We start from the raw sequence: 21,620 nt of genomic DNA on the forward strand, positions 1-21,620 counted from the left end.
TGGACGGATGAGAATATAATAGTACATTATGCAGCGAGCCTATAATGGTAGTAATTAAGACGCGAGTATGTTTATGAAACGAGCGCAAGCGAGTTTCATAATTTTCATTGTGAGATGTGTGCAGACACGAAAGTATTGATTTTTTCCGAGGAACAAATTCCATTGACCTTGATATAATCTAAAGAGTAAAATGAACATTAATCTTGTTATAACCTGGAAATTGATTTAGACATTGAATAACGAGATGACAAATTGAATTTATTTGAATATTATTTACAATTAACATTAATCTTGTTATAACCTGGAAATTGATTTAGACATTGAAAAACGAGATGACAAATTGAATTTATTTGAATATTATTTACAATTAACGTTAATTATTATAGTAACAGAACATAACCTTCTGCGACAGTATTGGATTTCCTGCCTCCGTGACGTTTCGCTAGTTGTCTTTCGATTGCATATCCGAGAATAATCGATACTTGCGCTTTCATATTGCGACAATGGTGCTTTCTGATTGGTGGAAAACCTGAACTTTAATGAATAGGTGTACTTTAATGAGGTCCATTAAAGGGCTGCTAGCAGGTGTATAATTACTACATTTCGGCATGGTCGAGCATAAACAATTTTATAGTTGTCTTCTCTCTTATAATTTGAATTAAGAACTTACTGTACACTAAATAAATGCTTACTGGTAAGATATATTAATACGATTGTACTTAGGGCACATAACTACAGTGTCTGCCAGTCTTATTCGTACAGGTGAAAATATATAACAACTTTGGTGATAAAAGACACATGAAATGAAAGTATTATATTTCTCTTTGAAAATTCTGTTCAGTAGCACAATGAATACAAATAAAACAAAAAAAAAAGTCCATGTGTCACATAAACATGCAAATAAATAAACTTTAACAAAATATATTATTTCTCTTCCTGTCATTTCTATTCGTACACTTAGTAACAAAATTAAATATCTATATAGAAATAACATAAACAATTACGTTCTAATATCTGGTTCCATATCCTCTGGCTTTAATCACTGCCTGACATCTTTTCTGCATGGAATTCACATTGCTACAGAGTGAAATTTCGCCATTTTTTTTAGCACAACAGTTTTGAGGTGTTCTTTGGACGAAATTGTATTTTTATATAAATTTTCGTTAAGTCTGGACCACAAATGCTGGTTGGGATTCAGATCGGGTGATTATGGAGGAGTATGGAGTCGTTTCGGGACGTTCCCTATCAACCAGTGTTTGTTCATTTCGGCCGTATGTTTGCTGTCGTTGTCTTGTTGGACAAATGTAGACAGACGGCAAACCCATTTTTATTGCACTTTGCTTCACATTATTGTTCAAGATGTTACTACAGACCACTTTGTCCATAATTCCATCAATGAAGTCGATGTTACCCACGCCTGTCGAGGACATAGAGCCACAAATCATTATGGAGCTACCTCCATGTTTCGTAGTAGGAAGAGTGTTGTCCACTTTGTCATCCTCTTTCCTCTTACTCCACACTCTATGGGCACCATCGGATCTGAAAGATTAATCTTGGTCTCATCCGACCAAATAACAGTCCCAAAATTCTTGCTCCTTATTTGCATGGGCTTTATAAGGTTTAATTCTTAAAGTTCGATATTTCCTACTTACAAAGGGCCTCTTTCTTATCCTTCTACCATGATATCCATATTCATATAGGACACGCCGTTGATTCACTAACAGTCTTCCTTGTGGTTTTCGCCACGAGAGGACGTAGTTTCGGCACACTTAACCGTGCATTTGATTTTATCTGTCTTATTATAAAACGTCCTTCCCTCTCATTTAGTATTTTTTCTTTTGGTTTCTCTTCTGGTTTGCAGTAGATCCACGGTATTTGAATTTATTAACCACGTATTGTACCGTTGAATATCTTTTATTTACTATACTGCCTATTTTCTTTAAATAATAGCCTTTAAGAGCCAGTCTAACTATCGTCTCCGTTAGCTCGGCACTGAGTTCCTTTGACTTGCCCATTTTGAACAGAACTGACTGCTGAAGCAAAAAAAAAAAAAAAAAAAAAAACCCTAGAGCACGCGGAAATGCACACTCGCTGTTATCATTAAGGCACAGCACCCTCGAATAAGTCAACATTACTCAAGTGTACGAATATAAATGACACACAGTTTTACTTTCAAAATAATGTGTTTATTAATATTTTTGTTACTTAGGGCTTAAAATAAAAACTGGTTGTAAATTAACGTTCTAAGAAATGGTTTTAAAGCATAGTACACTACTATTAGTATAAGAGTATAATTATTTTGTACATAATGTTGTATTATTAGTTTAAATTAGATATGTACGAATAAGAATGATAGACACTGTATATATTTCGTAGTTAAGATTTATAACTGCTTTACTGCCTTTTGAAGCCGAAATTTATTTTAAACTGGAAGAAAGATTACTCTGGTGGCCGAGTCAAGAACTTTGGTGTTTCGCATTAGCAAAGCTGAAGGAAATGCAGTATAAATGTGTTTACCTCGACTTCGGCGTCAGTGGACAAGTGTATCTCAACCCATGGTACCAGCAGACTTGACGTCGAGACACGGTGTATAAATTAGAATACCTTTCCGGTTCCTATCAAATGCGTTTGTCTAGTCACCGTGACGTTGAATGTATTAAAGATGTGTCCCCACGATTCCATTTGTAATTTCAATGCGCTACATTTAACTGGAGTTGGACACGACCGTACCTGATGCTGGATTTTTATGCGCATGAATAAATGTTAGATTGTGGACTTATGAATAAAACATTCAAATTGGACACACAACGTCCTATGTATTGTGCATAACATCTGTGTAAATTAACGGTTCCTGTAACAATACGTTACTTAATCAGTCTTCGTAACGGAAGCGCATATCAAACAAAGATAATATTAGTGACAAGCTTTTAGCTTTTACACTGTGTCGTATAATGTGTGAAAACATCCAAAGTTTCGGACCTGTGTGTCGGTTATAATAACGAGCCAGGTTCTTACCTTCCATCATTACGACAACAGACCTCCAAGTTCCGAGTACTTAGCTAGGGAGGAATGCGGGGTGCAGCGGATGGTGGGGTCGGCTTACAAGTAAACATTCTTATGGGGGCAGATAAAAAAAATTAATTTTTTCTTCTATCATGTTAATAATGTCAAAACAAGTGCTTATGCAAATTTTGGCCACGCGCAATTACGAAGGCCGTAGAAAATAAGTCTCCCTGGGGCCGTTTACATAAGGAAAACACAATTTCATGGAAAGATTTATTGGAAAAGATACAGCAATTTATTTATATATATATATATATATTTATTTATCTATTTATTTATTAATTTTCTAATAATTGTAACATAAAATATAATATATACAGAAAAACTTTAGCTCGCCCCTGAAAGAGCAGAACTCTTGTTCAGGGGCGGATTCCTGAATTGAAATTAATAATTATACAATACAATTTGTCTTATGTCTACTATGCAATTATAGTATATAAATTTAAATTTACAATTTTTCAATTTTTTTTTTTATAAAATCCATACATAACTTTTTAAATTTAATACTAGAACTATTAGAATTGACAAGACTAGGATATTTAAATATAAATTTGTTATATATTCTTGGGCCTAAATTACTACTATGATTAAATACTGTAACAGTGTTGCATTTTGGTTCAAACAATCTTAAAGAATTCATACCTTTTGTTTAATAACTATGAGAATACAATTCAAAATTATTTCGATTTTTATGTATGAATTTTATTAATACAATATAATAAATTTGTCTTACGTTAAGTACATTAAAGTCTAGAAACAAATTTTGAGATGGAAAATCAATAGGTTTATGAAGACATATTTTAATTATTTTCTTCTGTAATAAATAAAGTGGATTAAAATTGGATTTAAATGAGCTACCCCATCAAATAATTCCATGCATAATTACCGATTGAAATAAAGTTAAATATATTGTACGTAATAAACTTATTGACAAATAATTCCTCAATGAGCTATTTTCCAACATATTCCCTCACCTGAATTGAGACATTTGTCATATCGTGGGATCAACTTTCGTATCTCTGTGTCGTAGAAGTCTGCCGCCTGGGATCGGAACCAGTGTGTGACAGCCGTCTGCACCTCCTGTCGATCGCACGGTATGACAAATGTCTCAATTCCGGTGGTAAATGTGTTGAAAAATAGCTCAAGAGTTCTTGCATCTGTTCCAATAAATTTTTCCGACCAAATTGTGTTTTCTTTCTGTAAACGGCTCCAGGGAAACTTATTTTTACGGCCCTCGTAATTGCGCTCGAGTGGCCAAAATTGGTATAAGCACTTGTTTTCACATTATTAACATGATGGAAGAAAAATAAACTTTTTTTTTATCTGTCCCCATGAGAATGTTTGCTTGTTAGCCGTACAACAATGGCATGCAACTTATTCTGTAACAGATCCACAAAACGCCTACTTGGACTGAAGTGGTTGGGGATCCTTATTCTCCATATGCACCTGTACTTATCAGCAGGGAAGATAGTGATCCACAGTTCTGGATATGTATCAATCCCATCAGCTAAGAAGGCAAATGGGAAATATCTGTCGAGTTCGTTACTAAGAGCTGTTTTCCAGATACTCCTGATGAAGCCAATATGTAGACCTATCCTTCGAATCGTAGAACATTTCTACGTGTATGACACGGTGAGGAACACTAATAATTTCGCAACATGTTCCAAGTCCGTTGAAGTCTCATCATACATGATGATGATCGATGAAACATAGACGTGTTCCTTGAGGACGGTACTTCGCTCTGAGTAGTTTTCTGCTTTTCAATTACTTAAAGCTCGCTTGTCTTTCATCACTGTCTAAGCAGTCTTCTTGACTGATAACGATGGATGTGTATATGATACTCTTCTTGCTGTCTCGTAACTCACTTCACCAGGAAGGAAAGGCTCATATATGACGTCAGTTGCACACTGTGCTGACATATTGTAAGGAAAACGAGAAAGTCGTGGTTTACATAGCACAGAGTAGTCCTCCTTCTACTGATATAACTCACTTTGTTGTATCATTATTACCATTATCGGTGGTAGCTATTATTATTATTATTATTATTATATCGTATTCGTACTCATACAATGTTGTTTGGATTACAGAAACTAAATTAATTATTAATTACGTTCAAATTCCAAATAACACTCGCTAGTAACTTTAGTTTCATGAACTTAAGCAACGTTTTGAAAGGCAAATGATGTTGTCAACATAACAGTTAGAAAGTAACTGCCAGTTAAAGCATTTGTCAGTAGCAAAATTCGAAATAGACTAGGCAGAAGAAAATTGAACCTGACAACTAAAAAATCACTATAATTTTCCAGCACAGTCGTTCCCAAACAATTTTTGATCGCGGATCCCTTTCGACTCGAAGAAAGATTCACGGATCCTCAAATTAAATTAAATTTATCGCTAGATTAATATAGATATAAATGTAATATGCCTCCATATTTATATTCTGTACGTATTTAACATCGAGAATATATCTACATCTGCATTAATTACCATCCATAACCATGGAGTTCACAAACATGCAATACTATTTAAAAACTGCGTGTATTTTTTCAGTAATTACATGCATAATTATAAACAAATTACCTTCAAATTGCTAATGTGAAGAATGGCGTTGTTTCCTCGTCTCATAACTCACCCGGTATGACGCCTCTGTAGCATTTTCATTGTCGGTTTTCACACTTTTCTCCAACTTATTCTGACACTGTTTTAACCCTTCAAGTTTACGTTGAAAAAAGTGTATGTTCTTTTTCTTATATTCGGAGTGGTTTACAAATGTCTACGCAATTTTGTCGGCAATAAAGAACTGTTACGTAACATTTTGTTACAAAGCACAAAAAGGGCATCCGGAGCAATTTTGTTGTCTGTGTATGTAAATCCAAGAGCCAAATATGATTCATTATATTTTCGTTTTTTGGATGATTCACCCGTTTTTAAATAGCAGCACTGAGGTGTGATACATGGCAAGGTGATTGATGGTTTTTGAATTTGTAGAGCTGTCATTTTTATTTTCCTTTACTAACCACCGATCCAATGAGACGACACTATATAATATGAATATTAAAATTATTCATAATATAAAATTATTATTATTATTATTATTATTATTATTATTATTATTATTATGTTCGGAATTAAAGACACGTGGTTATTAACACACAGTTTAACACGAACACCTCACATAAGCCTGTTCCTACTGAATGAATAAAAACTGACCTCACAATAAAAGTAGCAGAATCAGAACGCGTGCAGAACAATAGACGAAATACGTTTCTTTTAAAAAAAACGTGTCAAAATTTATTGCTGACTAAATAATATTGTCAATCAAATTTATTTTATAATTAAGACCTTAAGTCTCTGAGCACATTTACAAAAACTTAATCTTACACTGTTGAACTCGAGAGAAAAAACTGCAAACATTCACATACACCAAGCAGATATGAACTGACTAATAACTCGCCACCTTCGCCAAGCAGACAAAAATTTTCAATTGAATTGACTACTTTAACTGAAAAAAGTCGTGTTTTTTACAACAGCTCGAAGGCCAGCTCACGCAAGTGTGATATCTGGTCATCTACCCTTGCCGATGTACTAACTTTCACAAGTACAGTCGCGTACAGTACTATACAATCGCTTTGAGAAAAACGATAGTATTACATGTTATTTATTTCAAAATATACAGAGTTATTATCATAGGTCCCAGAAAAGAGCGGCCCCGGCCGCGCCCTGCGTGGTTTCTGCCGCGCGCTAACCGTTCTCCCGCGCAATCGACCTTCAGTAGCCATATGGCATTCAGTGTGCTTAGAGGTCGTGTAATGAAACTCTCAATTCTTCAAGTGTACAACGTTATTGTATAAAGTTTAGTTATTAATGTGTATTTAGGTAATGCCTAGCAGCAAATTCTCATTGTGCGAAGGTGTGTATATGTACAATACGTACATACAAGGCAGAAGGTCGTGTGCGAAAACAAGACGAAAATTTCTAATAAAGTTTCCAAACAGACCTGTGCCTTCTGCCAAAACAGTTACACGACTCGCTAAAAGACTTAAAGAAACAGGCTCAGTGAAGAATCGAAAATCAAGCAGAAAACGTAGTGTTCTTACGCGGAACGGTTGTCAGTTTATTTCCAACAAGATTCTGCCACTGCTCATAAACTGCCCTGTCAATGAGGGAATTGAGGCGTATTTTCGGTACGAGACTAACCAGTAATAATTTGAGGCCTCCACGAAGCCCAGATATAACACCCTGTGACTTTTATTTATGGGGAATACTAAAAGGTAGGGTTTATAGGAGAAATCCTCATTCTATAGATGAACTAAAAGACTATATACGAGAAGAAGTCCAAGTTATCAATGATGTGGAACTTCAGAGTGTTGTTCATTCGTTTTGTCAGAAGTCAGTTGTGTGTGGCGGCAAATGGGGGTCATTTTCAGCAACGACTGTGAGCATGGTAAGTCCAAATTATTGAACATTTATTGTTAGTGCTGCTATATATTGGAGAAGCGCAGGAGAAGTGGTTATGCGCTCAGCGGAAATCACACAGGACGCTGCCGGCCGCTCTTTTTTGGGACCTATGATAATAATAGCTCTGTATATTGCCAACCGCAGATCCCCTGATAAGTGGTGACGGACCCCTAGGGATCCGCGGAGCACATTTTGGGAACCACTGCTCTAGTATAGTAATAGTGGGGAGGTGGGGCATAAAGTAAGAAATAACAGACTATATGAGAGTTCAGCGCTTTCACCGATGTAATTTGACAAGTTATTTTTATTACTGGTATATTACGGGTCCCGCGCCATGGCGTCGTGGTGTAAGGCATCCTGCCTAAGACTCACGTTACGGAATGCGCGCTGGTTCGAGTCCTCATGGGGGAAGAAATTTTCTCATGAAATTTCGGCCATTGTATGGGACCGGTGCCCACCCAACATCATGATGCACTTGGGGAGCTACAATAGGTAGCGAAATCCGGTTGCGAAAGCCAGCTATAACGGCTGGGGGGATCATCGTGCTAACCACACGATACCTCCATTCTGGTTGGATGATCGTCCACCTCTGTTTCGGCATGTGGACGTGAGGCCAGCAGCCGGCTGGTCGGTCTAGGCCCTTCATGGGCTGTAGCGCCACGGATTATTATATTATTTTACGGGCACTAACGCCTGCAATTCGAAACGTAGTTAGTAATGTGCTTAGCAGCGGAATTAAATCCCAGTGATTAGTGTTGCGAACAGCAATTTGAATGTCTTTGGGCAATTTAATAGTTTTCTTGTTTGTGCAGAAAACAGCCAAATAAGCTGATGGACAAAATATGCGCCATATTTTCGCAAAGTCATATCGGGTGTTGTTACGTCAGAAGTGCTTGTGCGACACAAAGTCCGGGCTTGAAATTTAGGAAAGGAGAGTATTGTAAGACGGAATGCAAGAATTTATTCTTATTTAATTGCACGAAGACAGCAGCATCTCGACGGAATAACAAGCAACCGATTGTTTGCTCGGGACTCACATGGAGGGATGCGGTGAATAGTAAGTAACCACGCAATACACACGTTTCTTGATAGCAACAGTCGAAAGTCCGCTCACTCCAAGATGAAAAGAGCAAACACTCGCATGTAACAACTACTTGGCCAAACACAACTCGACGCTTGAGCAATGCACTTGAAGAATGCTATTTCTACTTTAAAAAGGGAAAGCCAACATATTTCTCGATTTTCTTAAGTGTGTTTGAGGAACCAGTGTGTGTCTGTAGCGAAGTGCTCTAGTGTTGTCTTACAAATTCGAAGACATTTCCAATGTGAAAGTAGCTGTTGTGCAAGAGAAACATTGCTTCAGTTTCAAATATATCAGAAAGCTTCATTCTGATTCCAGGAATGGTTAAATCTCTAATTGAGGAGCACAGTATCAAAGTTAGACAACTGCATTTTCTGTAATTTCGATATATTGATTGTTTCTCATAGAATTTTGTATGCTGAATGCAATTCTGGAACTCTTTAGGTTAAAAAACGGACAGAACAGAGCGAAAATAGCACTTAATTGTGCGCTTTAGAATCAAAATGTAGACAACTCCACTGTGGCTTGGTTTCAAGTTGGGACAATTCCTTCAGTAGCCATGAGAAGCCCACAGTCGTATCAACTTTTCCCATCACACATCGCGAATCCAACATGGCTGATTATATAATCAGTTCGTGGATGAATAAGTACTGTTTTACGTAAATTTGGTTTGAAACCGAGTTAAAAGAGACTTAGATTCAAAAGTAGACAATTTCACTTTAAATATAGCTTCATTTGGTTTCAAAAACAGACAACTCCGTGACTTAGTTTCAGAGATGGACAACTCCACTTTTTAAAACTGAAATTTCGACCTGAATATTAATTTTAATCACATTTTGAGACTGAAAAAATATTACCATGACCTAGGAGAATGTTTAAAAAAAATGTACGTATAACGGTGACATTGGTTTCCAAGAATGTAGTTTTTCGCCTCTCCTGTAAAAAAAAAAGCAAAAGTGTATTTGTCCAACTTTGATACCAACCTCTTCAACTGTTACTGCTATATTACATTTTCCAATCTTTCTACCTTCATCTCTTCTTCTCTACATGGCTTCTTTTTCTCCTTTCTCTATTCATTGTTTTCTCCTTAAATTTTTTCTCTTTCCAACATTTGTACTCTTTCTGATTTGTCTTCTCTTCATATCATTTTTCGCATTTTTTTATCTATCCTCTCTACCTTCCCTTTTTTCTTTTTTCTTCGCGATTTTCTCTTTGGCATCCATCTTTACAATCGTTTTGTTTTATTTAACGACGCTCTATCAAGTACTAGACAATTTAGTGTCGATGGAATTGAGTGAGATTGTATTTGGCGATATGAAACCGAGAATTCCCCATGTTATTACCTAACATTCGCCTTACAATTTGGAAAAACCTCGAAAAAAAACCCAGCCAGGTAATCAGCCCAAGGTGGAATCGAACCCACGCCCTAGTTTAGCTCTGAATCAGAAGACATACGTTCCAAACACTTGAGCTACACTGGTGGCCGATTTCTTTATTACCCTCATTTTCTTTTTTTTTTTTAATTCTATTTTAGTCCATCTCTCTTTCGCCATGTCATTTCTTCTAGTTTATTCTGATAGCTTCGTTTATGCCTCTACCTCACCTCCTGTCTTCTTGTGGTCTTCTTTTCCTTTTTGGCTAGGTACTCCTTTGCTTTTTCCTCAGTTTTTGTCCTTGTCTACTCCTTTCCACTCTCTCTCCCTTCTCGTTCATCTTTTTGCAGACTTTTGTTACCCATACTAAGTGAAGAACAACGGTTTACAAAACATTTTTTAGTATTTTGAACATAGGAGCAAGGGATAGCAGACGCTTAGTTATGGCGGGATATTCGTTAACTTACATCACTTTTAAAACTAGTTTTGTAAAACATGTTTGTGGCTAGTCACCTGACTTCAATTTTTTTGTCTGGGGTGCATGAAGGACATAATTTACGACACAGCTCAGGTTAAAGACATCTTACTACAGAGCATCATGACAAGAGCATAAATATCACATTCAAGGCATCTTTCATGAGAACAAGCCAAACCTTGTTCAGCCTCTGTATTGCTGGTCATAATCTCAGGGTTGATTGAGGTTCTGTTATCAGACAGTATATCTCACTGTGTATATGAGGCCTTTCTGTATGTGGCCATGAAGATGAAACAGGTAAGTTACATACATTTATGTCCCTAGATATTAAACCAATAAGTTGCTCGTAAGCAGAGGAAACTTCATCACAAATTTAAACTCCCAAAATCTACATAGGAGATACATATGACCATGTAAATGGAATCAGTAAGCCGTTTCTAAACTTAGAGAGAACTTTGGACTATTATTGGTAAGCTTCAAGAAACCCTATACGATGCGCTTATGTTTTTGTGCGACATCGTGCGTATTTGCTTGGTTTCCGCACAAAACCAATCCGCGGAAAGTCTAAAATTCCACATTCAGTATTCCCAACCTAACATACATAACAATTTCCCTCTTCTTACGGCTTAAGTGACATATTGATTTTACTGCTTTAGGCTTTTAACATATTATTTTTAGAGACGTTCAATATAGTAATAATTATAAATTGGAAACTTACCACTGCAATTTCACCTAAATTGCACTGTTAATTATTGTTTTTAAATATTTGCAAAAATTAAGCAAACTCTACAACTCCACTAAAGTTACTGCATTCGTGATGCAAGGAACATTAAGGAAGCCGTGAAAAAATCAACAAATGCTGCTATCTATAGTGCTTCTGCTTCAACTTCGACGGAAACTAGGAAATCAATATTCATGCAAAAAAGTTTCACAATAGAAAAAACTGGTGGTGGTGCTCCAGTGACTCTGAATAACTGCACAAATGTAACAATTAATTTCAGTGTGCAGAATTAGATGTCAAAGATATTTTCCATTTCTAAACATCTCCTTGACCGGAAAAATTAAACTTGCCGATGTTATTACTGCAATATGTTATATAAATAATATTGTTAAAATATTAAAATGAAAAATAAATCATTACATAACCTTACCGTTTGTTTTAAGTTCGCATTTATAGACTGGGGGGGGGGAAACAGACGTATATCACGGCCTGCTGGAGTATAGTAAACACAGAAAACATTGTAAAGCAACAATGTTGAATATAGATATTTTTGTTTTGCAAATTTGCGGTCAACTACGTTTCGCTTTTTCAAACTTTTCCTCGAACATGAAAACTTCAACATACCGCTCTTGTAACGCATATTACTATTACAGGACTCTGGAAATGAAGTATATTCTTCCTAAGCATAGAGAACTTCATCACGCATTTAAACTCCCAAAGTATACATTACGACTGGTATTCTGTGTAACACTTAGTAAGACATGATTCGGTTACATAATAAGGCTACGTTCCTGAAGAAGGAACCAGTAAGAAATGGTCTATGGATTAAATATTTCATTTAAGATTATACCGTATTTTAGCTGTTACGCTCTCCTTCCCACCGTCAAATTTGGCCACGAAATGACTGTATAAGTAATAGCTCGACTAATTAAAGACGATTTAATGTTATTTACGAGCATATTGTAGTTCTTTAAGCTTCTCTTAAATTTATTTTGCTTTGTAATGGAGATGTACGTAACATTCAAGTGTTTAAGGAGCCAAGATTCCTATCTAAGTTCGTTCATTTGCTTTAAATCATCATTTTTCACATTGGAATAAAATTTATAACGGAAGCATTCATCCTAGTTTCCTAGCAACAAAACAAACTACAATCAAAATAATCGAATAACTATAAATAAAGCAACTACATTAATGAAACATGTTACACTCACCATCGTTAGCCTTGTTCTGTGCAGATTGAGGATCACCGGATAATGAGACGGTATTTCTCAGCTCTATTTGTGGAGATTCTCCGACGTGAAGTAGCAGGTGGTCATAAGTTTCAAGCCTGAAATACAGAGAAAGGATGTTGGCATGATTCTTTTGTGAGCTCTCTGTAATCGCAGCCATAAAATACTCTGAAGTGGAGCATACATCTTAATTCTTGAGTTTTTTATAGCTGCAGTAATAAGACACTGCAATTACAACATCATTTGAATTAATTGTGATCACGTTTTCTTTGTGCGAGCTATATATCAGTCGTCACAGAAAACAAGAAGCACAGATAAGAAGGAATTCTGTATGTTTGTGTGATGCAGGTGTCGTATCTTCTAATTCACAACCTGTGATAATGCGAAAAACTGAAATTATTATAGTCTGACAGGAAATATTAAAAGCAAATTGTACTGCAGTATATGACATTTTTGGCTTTCATGGTGAACGTTTTTGGATACTCCACCATATACTTATATGTCCAACGTTTAGGAACTGCATGCAGGTTCTATCTTCAGGGTACTGTAGCAGATCTGAAGGGTCACATATTCTGTTCCTGTCCAAATTTCACAACCATACAGAACAATCGGTAATATAACTGTTTTATAAATTCTAACTTCCAGCTTTTTTGAGAGCAGACTGGATGACAGAAGCTTCTCAACCGAATAATAACACGCATTTCCCATATTTATTCTACGTTCAATTTCTTCCCGAGTATAATTTATATTTGTTACTGTTGCTCCAAGACATTTGAATTTGTCCACCTCTTCAAAGGATAGATGTCCAATTTTTATATTTCCGTTTCATACAATATTCTGGTCACGAGGCCATTATATACTTTGTCTTTTCGGGATTTACTTACAAACCTATAAACTTTTAAACTCTATTTTCTCTATTTCCATTTTTCTTACATATTGCTTTATTAAAAATGCTGTTCCTTCTCCAAATTTAATATTATGTTTATGATTTTTTGTAGGCCTTCTTAAACTCAACAAAACATATCAGGATTTTTGTTTACTCAAGACTTCTGGAGGAAAAACTCTTTTTCCGCTAGACATCACAATTTTTACAGGTGTTTTATATTTGATTACATAAAATAAAATTTCTTAGCCCTTGAAGAGTAATCTGAAAAAAGTAAATAGCAAGTTACGTTTCAGGGAGTTTGAAAGGTATGTGGAGCAAATTTCAGGCAATCATTTTGAAATTTGCATGAAGAGTAGTGTAGTGATTTTTCAAAATTCAATTTAAATTTACAAAAAAATTAATAATTCATATGATTTTGGATTACATGAGATGAAATTTTATACAGAGGCTATTTATATGCCTTAATTGCCTTAATCCTGTCAGATTAAATAAATAAAATAAAATATGCAGCGTACTATGTATAGAAATTTTTCAATGATCTAACTCAAACAGTTAAGAAAATTCAAATTTGTCCCCAGTGTATCCTTAAGCTCATATAAACCCAAATCTTAACTACACATTTCTTGTGTACATGTACGTAATTCTATTATAGAGGATTCCACGTTAAGAAAAAAGCATTAGTTTTATGGGCCTTGCTTAATACATTGTACTGTATAAGCTGTGTGGTAGGTAGGCGTTTCTATGGCAACTGGTCATTTGATGGAATAGCCCCATATGCTCCATGCTTTTTTCTTAACGTGAAATCCTCTTTAGGAAAATGCAAGCAGAGACAATGCTTTACTATGGCAACAAACTGGTGTATGACATCATAGTGTACGAAGAATAATAGTAACATTATTGAACAAGAAAGACATTTGCGTAGAAGGACTCCAGACCCCAGCCGAGTCCAACAAGCTTGTACAACAGATTACCAGTAGAGCTATAAACGTGTTCAAATGAGCACAGGTAATATTATTTTTGCTTCTATAACGAAAAGTGCGCCTAAGGCTGTGGGTTTTCCATATACAGCCAAGTTAAAACATATTTTTGTACCATTACTGACTGGTTGCTCGTATCCGGCTTGCGTTCATATGGACTGTAAAGTCTCGAAAACTTGTTTTCCAAAGTGATATATTTATGTTTACTTGTCTAGTTCAAACCTGTAGAGCTGTACTACCACTTCTCAGACTCCAGATCAGCACGGCAAGTTCTGCGGTTGTATTTAGTCGTGTTGGTGCATTTAGCGTGTATTCCATAACCAACATGTGGGTCGAGCTACGGGACTGGTTAAAATCAACACTCGACTTGAACTTGGTGAAACATATTCCGAAGATGAGAGGCGTGCGTAGTGATAATAAGTAATTCGATGGTGTTTGGATAAAGGGGGTTAAGTCAAGTTTTTGTGCAAATGGAGTTTTATTCCCCAGGTGATTACACGGTTCGGACGTTTAAGTGCTAGAAATCGGGGAAATATTTATTTTTATGTGCTAAAATCGGGAAAATATGTGACAAAAAGGGGAAAAATATTTAATTACGTTTCAATTATGTGAATATAAACAATGTCGTTCTCACCAGTATAAATTATGCTGTCTCGCCAACTTCTGAAGAATTACAGTACACAATGAGATTCATCCTCAAGTTGTCCATCACAAATGACTGGCAAATTATCGCGGAACACTGCCTTGTACTGGGAAAAAAGAGCGCCCTGGCCATTGAGAAACGACATGCACTCCCTAGAGAAGCTGATGTTTATGAAATTATAATTTCTTCCTGAATCAGCGTTATGATAACTTACAAGGCTCTCGTAAATGACACATCAATGTTTATGTGTGTCCGCGGCAACTTCTTTTTGGAGAGGTAACTTAGGCCTATACTGTACATCACGGAAGCTTACCAACATAGGGAGAAAAATCGATAATGCTGAATATGACTAAACCAGAGGTTTCGAGCTGCATGCAAATTGTAGTGGAAAATTTTAACAAACACATTTAAAAGACATTTTAAAGTTTTATGAAAAACGGCTCTTTCTGAAATCTTTTCCACTGCGGAACCCCTTGTAACATATGGTATAACAGCGGAACTCTTGTAACCCATTGCCTTTGTTTTCCTATTACATTATTATTATTATTATTATTATTATTATTATTATTATTATTATTACTACTACTACTATCATCATCATCATCGTTCATGTTACTAATGTTTTTATTGAGCCATATTTTAGTGATTTTGTTATATATTTTGTAGTATCATCTTAAGTTGTTTCGTCAATGCCCGAAGACAGGTTTGAAGCTCAGGCGTCACTCATGAGACAACTAAGCAAGGAGATAATGGGGTAGAATGACCAGTTCATTTTCCCACCTATTACATACCTCGCTTACTAGTAACTTATTACGATAATTAGATCTTGAGTATAAAATAAAATTTAAAAACCAATTATTACTTTCGGAACTCATAGTAAGTGCTGGTGAATTCCTTGGAGTTTCGTGAAATACTTGACTCGGGAGACTATAGAAAATGTATGCGAAATACGGGAGATCTGGCATTCTGTATGGTATCCATTAATATATGGCGCCTGTAGACCGATATCTCCCTTGTCAGTAAAGTCTCTACTATAGGTCTACAAGTATGCAAGGAAACAGAATGGACAGCCCTGTCGTAATAGCCGTGAACATTACATAAACGTTGAGGGTTACTTGAAGTTGGGGAAGGGAGAACACAGCCATTCACCAATCATTTCCTTCATCGGTGACAAGCGTTCTGGCTGGTATTGTTGCATTGTGTCACCGTAAAGAAGGAAGAAAAGTCGCTTCTAAATTGAGTAATTGACGCTTCGGTTCAGCGATAGCGGCCGCCCCAGCTCCTGTGCTGATAGCGTTATTAGCTAGTGCGTGGAGGTTACGCATGCGGGTTGCGTTGATGGATCTCGAGATCACAGGGGCTCCCGCTGACCGCCGTGCGCGTCGTGGGGTCGAATACAGACTAGGTTATAGATTTTTGCCGTATATAGAACAAGAAACAACTCATATTTAACAGTCATCCATAAGAAGTGGCAAATACATAATGCACCCACAGCCGTTCTTGCACACCTTAAGGATGAAATTTGAGGTTATGGTTTCATTATCCTAAGTACTTCCTCTGTTTTAATAGGGCTCGGAAGTTCATGCATTTGTGTACTTTTGCTGGAGGGTATAATTATATGCTTACACATTATCTATACAAATTCAGGCGTACTCTGCAACAAGAACTTGAATAAAAAATCTTGAATTCGAGATACCGATCAAAATTTTAGATCTGAACAGTACTGTGCAGAATGACATTCAAATGTTTCTGGAGGGTGCTGTGTTTGTTAGAGGGAAACCATATTTTGTCAGGAGGAAGATGTATATTAAGGATTCAACATACGCTGCAAACGGAAAAAACGACTTAACGTAAGTTAAGTTGTTATTCCAGGGAACGCCTCAATTACAAGTTTTTTTACTTTATTGAACGTGATTTTATATTGTATGTAAGTGCATATTGTTATTTTTATAAATGCGTAATTTTTTTAATACTTTACGACCTATACGACATATTTATAAGATTTAATAGTTATTTATGAGAAGTTCGTGAAGATTCAGTTTTTGGCACGAATATAAATTTTATGAAACGAGGCGAAACCGAGTTTAACAGATGACTTTACGAATGTGTGTCATACAATGTTTTTTCTCCGATAGCACAAATTTACATTGAATAAATATTTCAAGTTGAAGAGGTTATAAGATCGCAATGTCATGGCCATTTAAACAAAGAACCAATAAGAAGAATATTACACGTAAAACAAATAAGTATTAAATTTAACGTTCATATCTATATTTTAGCCTTTATTATTCTGAAGTTACATGTGGTACTCATTGTTGATTGTATGGCCGTCTTAACTGGCCATACAATCAACAATGAGTACCACATGTAACTTCAGAATAATAAAGGCTAAAATATAGATATGAACGTTAAATTTAATACTTATTTGTTTTACGTGTAATATTTAAGTAATGAAATATCGAGGTAATGCATTAATTTCTTACTGAATGAAGTTTGTACATTGAATATTACATTTCCTTTAGTAGTGCATAAAATGAATAGCAGTGTCTAAAGTGATTACTTACTCTTTTTACGCACTAGTGTTTTAAAGGCTCACTTTAGGCACTGATAACAGTGGGTAAAATGCAACTTCACGCACTATCGTAGAAAAAAGATTTTTTCCTTCGTGAAAGCAAAAAAGCAGATGCCTTGGAGATAGAATGTGTGACTCGCCATGATGAAATACGAACAATCAAACATCACGGCTAGGTCGCTGACTTGCATGCCTCCATGTTTGTTAAATGTCATCGAAGAGTTCAATTGTTTCAATCAGTAGCATCTAATATTCACTTTTCCTGAAGCAGTATTAACCCGATGGGGAATGCGATTCTATGCAACCTTATATCGATCGATGGTGTTTGGGTAAAAGGAGATATATCATAAAATTAGTTTTGAGATCAATGAAAATTAATCTTTCATCATCTGATGACGCAGAATTTCTGCACGGAAATATCATATGTACTTCGGTACATCATAATAACAAATGAAAATTAAAAAATGTTATGTTTTATTTAACGACGCTCGCAACTGCAGAGGTTATATCAGCGTCGCCGGATGTGCCGGAATTTTGTCCCGCAGGAGTTCTTTTACATGCCAGTAAATCTACTGACATGAGCCTGTCGCATTTAAGCACACTTAAATGCCACCGACCTGGCCCGGGATCGAACCCGCAACCTTGGGCATTGAAGGCCAGCGCTATACCAACTCGCCAACCAGGTCGACTGAAAATTAAATTTCGGACCATTATTGCAAATAATTTTATACACAAATAAAGCACATCAAAGGATGCTAGTATTATTTTGTTTCTGCACACCCAATTGTAGAATTTAACTTGTGTATTCATCTGGGGAACAAAACTCCATTTTCGCAAAAAATGACTCGATCCCCTTTACCCGAACACCATCGATATTATGCTCAGCATCTACAAGCAGTTAAAGAAGTGGTTAATTCGTTGGAATAATGTTGCTTCTACTAAGACAGTTCAAAATATAGGCTACTGGCAAACAATGAGTAGGAAGGGAAATCTTGTATTTATATCTACTCATTTTTCCGTTTTATTGTAAGCAGTCATGTCACTGGAAACTGTTTGCACTCCCTTACATGTGTCACTAGCAGCTTTTTAAAGAAACTAAATATAATCAGGCAGTGTAGGGCAAAATGTAAATGCAAAAGTGACTAACATTATTTAAGAATTCTGGATACCAACAGTTTTGGACGCAACACAGGGGTATCCGGCACGCTTGTGGCATGATTTATTACGAGTGTAATGTAGATCGCTATGGAAGAACTAAGTGGTCTACTCTTCTCGGCACTAGCTACACCTATGAGCCACGCTCGTAGAGTGTGGGTGAATAACGGCAAGTTAAGGACCCTACCATTACACAAAAAATATTGAAATTATGAATGATTGATTGTTTGAAATTCAACGGATTATTACATTGCATTCCATTGGTGAATTGATACATTTGCAAAATAATTAATCGCAGTTAACTTAAAATTAAATCAATGTAGTTGAGATAAACCTAAAATTCCGGGGATGGGGATTGAGCCTCAGGCAACCTTCCGAATCAATCACTGGTTTTAAAAGTCCTACGTTAATTTTTTCGTCCAGTATGTTACGTTTTTTATTTCAAGGCAAATAGTCAGTGGTAGTTAAAAACTCTATCTGCAGTTGAATACAATATTGGTTAATCTCTGGTAATCGTGCGCAATTACACGTTGCAGACGCTGGGAAATTGCTTTTCCATTTTGCCTGCCTGGAGGCTAACACATAACAGTGTTTGAACTAGTGATTCTCGGGTCCGCTGCATAAAATGACAAATTGACCACTATGTTCGCGGCATGTTGTAAGTACATTGTACAAGTTCCTACTTTTAATAAGCACACTTTTCAGATGAGTGTTATTTTCAGAGGAAGGTCAGCTATTAGACTCGCCTCCCGGCTCTCGTCTCTATCTGCATATTTGCGTGTGCAGGTATGCGCGGAGCGGGGGAACTCGTGCGAATTAGCAGAAACTTGCTGTGCTGGCATGCGAAGCGAAGCCATACGTATGTTTGCATAATGTCTGCTCTGCACCAGCAGAATCTTTGGGATAATTATTATTATTATTATTATTATTATTATTATTATTATTATTATTATTATTATTATTATTATTTACGGGGTGCGATTGTAGGCACAGATGGGGGAGTTTCACCCCACTACCAGAACTTTACTGTTACACTACTCGTACCTGTGAATAATGATATTTCCTCCAAATGTTTAGGCTACTTACAGAGAATTCTTTAGTAAAATGCATAATTTAAGATGTTTTATTATTATTATTATTATTATTATTATTATTATTATTATTATTATTGATATTACTGTGTTCTTTGGATTGTAGTAGTATTGGAAAGTAGCTGTTGGTTTCTATGTTAATATTATTATACTAAATTATCTTAGTGGTGATTACTACTAACCCTTAAATTGACAAAGTATCCTATAGGATACAACAGGTTAATAGGCTTAATGCTATAAATTTAATAGAATAGAAAAAAAAATTGTAGGAAAATTAAAATTTCACAATACTATAATATTGTACAACATATAAAAATATGGACATTGCGATAGTTGTTTTCTTTACGGTCCGACAAGGTTTAATAAACTAGTGGGAGAAATGAAGCTTTGCCAAGTTAAGGGTTAAACATTGTAAAAAGCGAATAGGGGTTATAAAGAATGGACACTTCGCGTCGGTACCTTTGATGTAGCCGGACTGATTTCAATGACCTTCAAGCCAGCTAAAGCGTGAGATTCTGCTTTCTCTCTAGAGTTGGCGCTGACATCACACCAGCTAGCAGTCGACACAGCGGAAATATAACACATATAATTAATACATCTAGGTACATTATGTACTCAAATAAAATAAATTGGATCCATAAAATAATAAATCCTCATTAACTGTAATGTCTGGACTCTAGAGTTCCTTTATAATGAGAGTTGAGACATTGACCCCAACAATTAAAATATGTAATGATTTGATAGCGCTGAAAATGGAAAAACAAAATTCTTACGAGAAGTAAAACCATATACCTATATTATATTATATACAAATATTAAACGAATTCGATACTTAATTTTATAATGTATTATATTATTTTATAATATAATTTATTATATCTGAAATATAAAATATTATTATTACAACTAGTTTGTCACAGAGAAATAAGGAGAAGCTGTTAACTTGAATTTATTTGAAGCAAAGCGTTACTGGATTATGCAATAAGGTAGGCGATGTTTGGATCCTGTGTCTCAACTCTATTCCCAATTATTATCTTAGCGTATGCTCGATTACACTAACCTCTAGCGCTTGAAAGTGGAACTAAACGCTGGCGCACAGAGAAACAAAACACAGGAAAATTCGCTCAGTGTCCTTTCTTTATAATCCCTATTCGCTGTTGTAAATCCCTGCGACAATAGAACGCTAGACCCGGGTTCGATCCTCGGCGTACCCCCGATTTGTAAATTGTGTTGGGCAAGCCCGTGGTCCAGGTAATGCAAGGGTTTTCTCCGGGAGCTCCGGTTTCCCTGTGGCATCCCAACAAAAAGAAATATTCATAATCATTTCATCTCATCGCGGTTGTAAAGTAGACCGGCCTCCTATGGTGCACTTTGGACAACGACTCTGTGGGTAAATTGGTCTATAATCATACCTAAACCTGTTAAAATTTATTTTGAAGAATTTTGTTTTAAATATTACAATGTATAAACCCGCTTCAACAATAAAAAATACACATTTAGCAGCAAATTTCATCGCTCGGTGTCTGTTTCAAACTGGTTAACTGAAATTCAGGGGCAGATGGCCAGACTTGTGAATTATTTAACAGATGCTAGTAATGGAATTTCATACCCAGATAGCAAAGGAATGTGTAAAATCACATCGTCGCTTATTTGTACATGCCTAATACACCGGAAATTTCATTCGCCAGGACCTGGTCCCTGTGATTTGTCAGTTACTGGCATCTTGGAGCAGATGTTCTAAATTTAACCGTAATTGATTTGGAACGCGAGTCCAAACAGACCCTGACATTGGATTGGACACTTTTATTGGCGCTCATTTTCGTCCATAATTTAGATTCAGATTTGTGAGTGGGCTTGATTGTAGGCCATTGTCAACTGTCCTGTGTTAATAATCCC

At 36.0% G+C, this 21,620-nt stretch overlaps 2 long non-coding RNA genes across 2 annotated transcripts in view; one reads left to right on the forward strand and one right to left on the reverse strand.

The window, feature by feature from the left end:
• Positions 1–21,620, reverse strand: part of LOC138701128 (uncharacterized) — a 449,457-nt gene that overhangs the window by 71,194 nt on the left and 356,643 nt on the right. Inside the window, exon 5 of the long non-coding RNA XR_011332456.1 lies at positions 12,383–12,498. This is a non-coding gene — a long non-coding RNA (uncharacterized lncRNA). The remainder of the gene's footprint in view (positions 1–12,382; positions 12,499–21,620) is intronic.
• The window catches only part of LOC138701129 (uncharacterized), a 173,636-nt gene that overhangs the window by 27,193 nt on the left and 124,823 nt on the right, over positions 1–21,620 (forward strand). The gene's annotated exons all lie outside the window — the stretch shown is intronic.

Source organism: Periplaneta americana, chromosome 6 (assembly GCF_040183065.1).
Source record: "Periplaneta americana isolate PAMFEO1 chromosome 6, P.americana_PAMFEO1_priV1, whole genome shotgun sequence".
In the NCBI taxonomy this organism is placed as follows: domain Eukaryota; kingdom Metazoa; phylum Arthropoda; class Insecta; order Blattodea; family Blattidae; genus Periplaneta; species Periplaneta americana.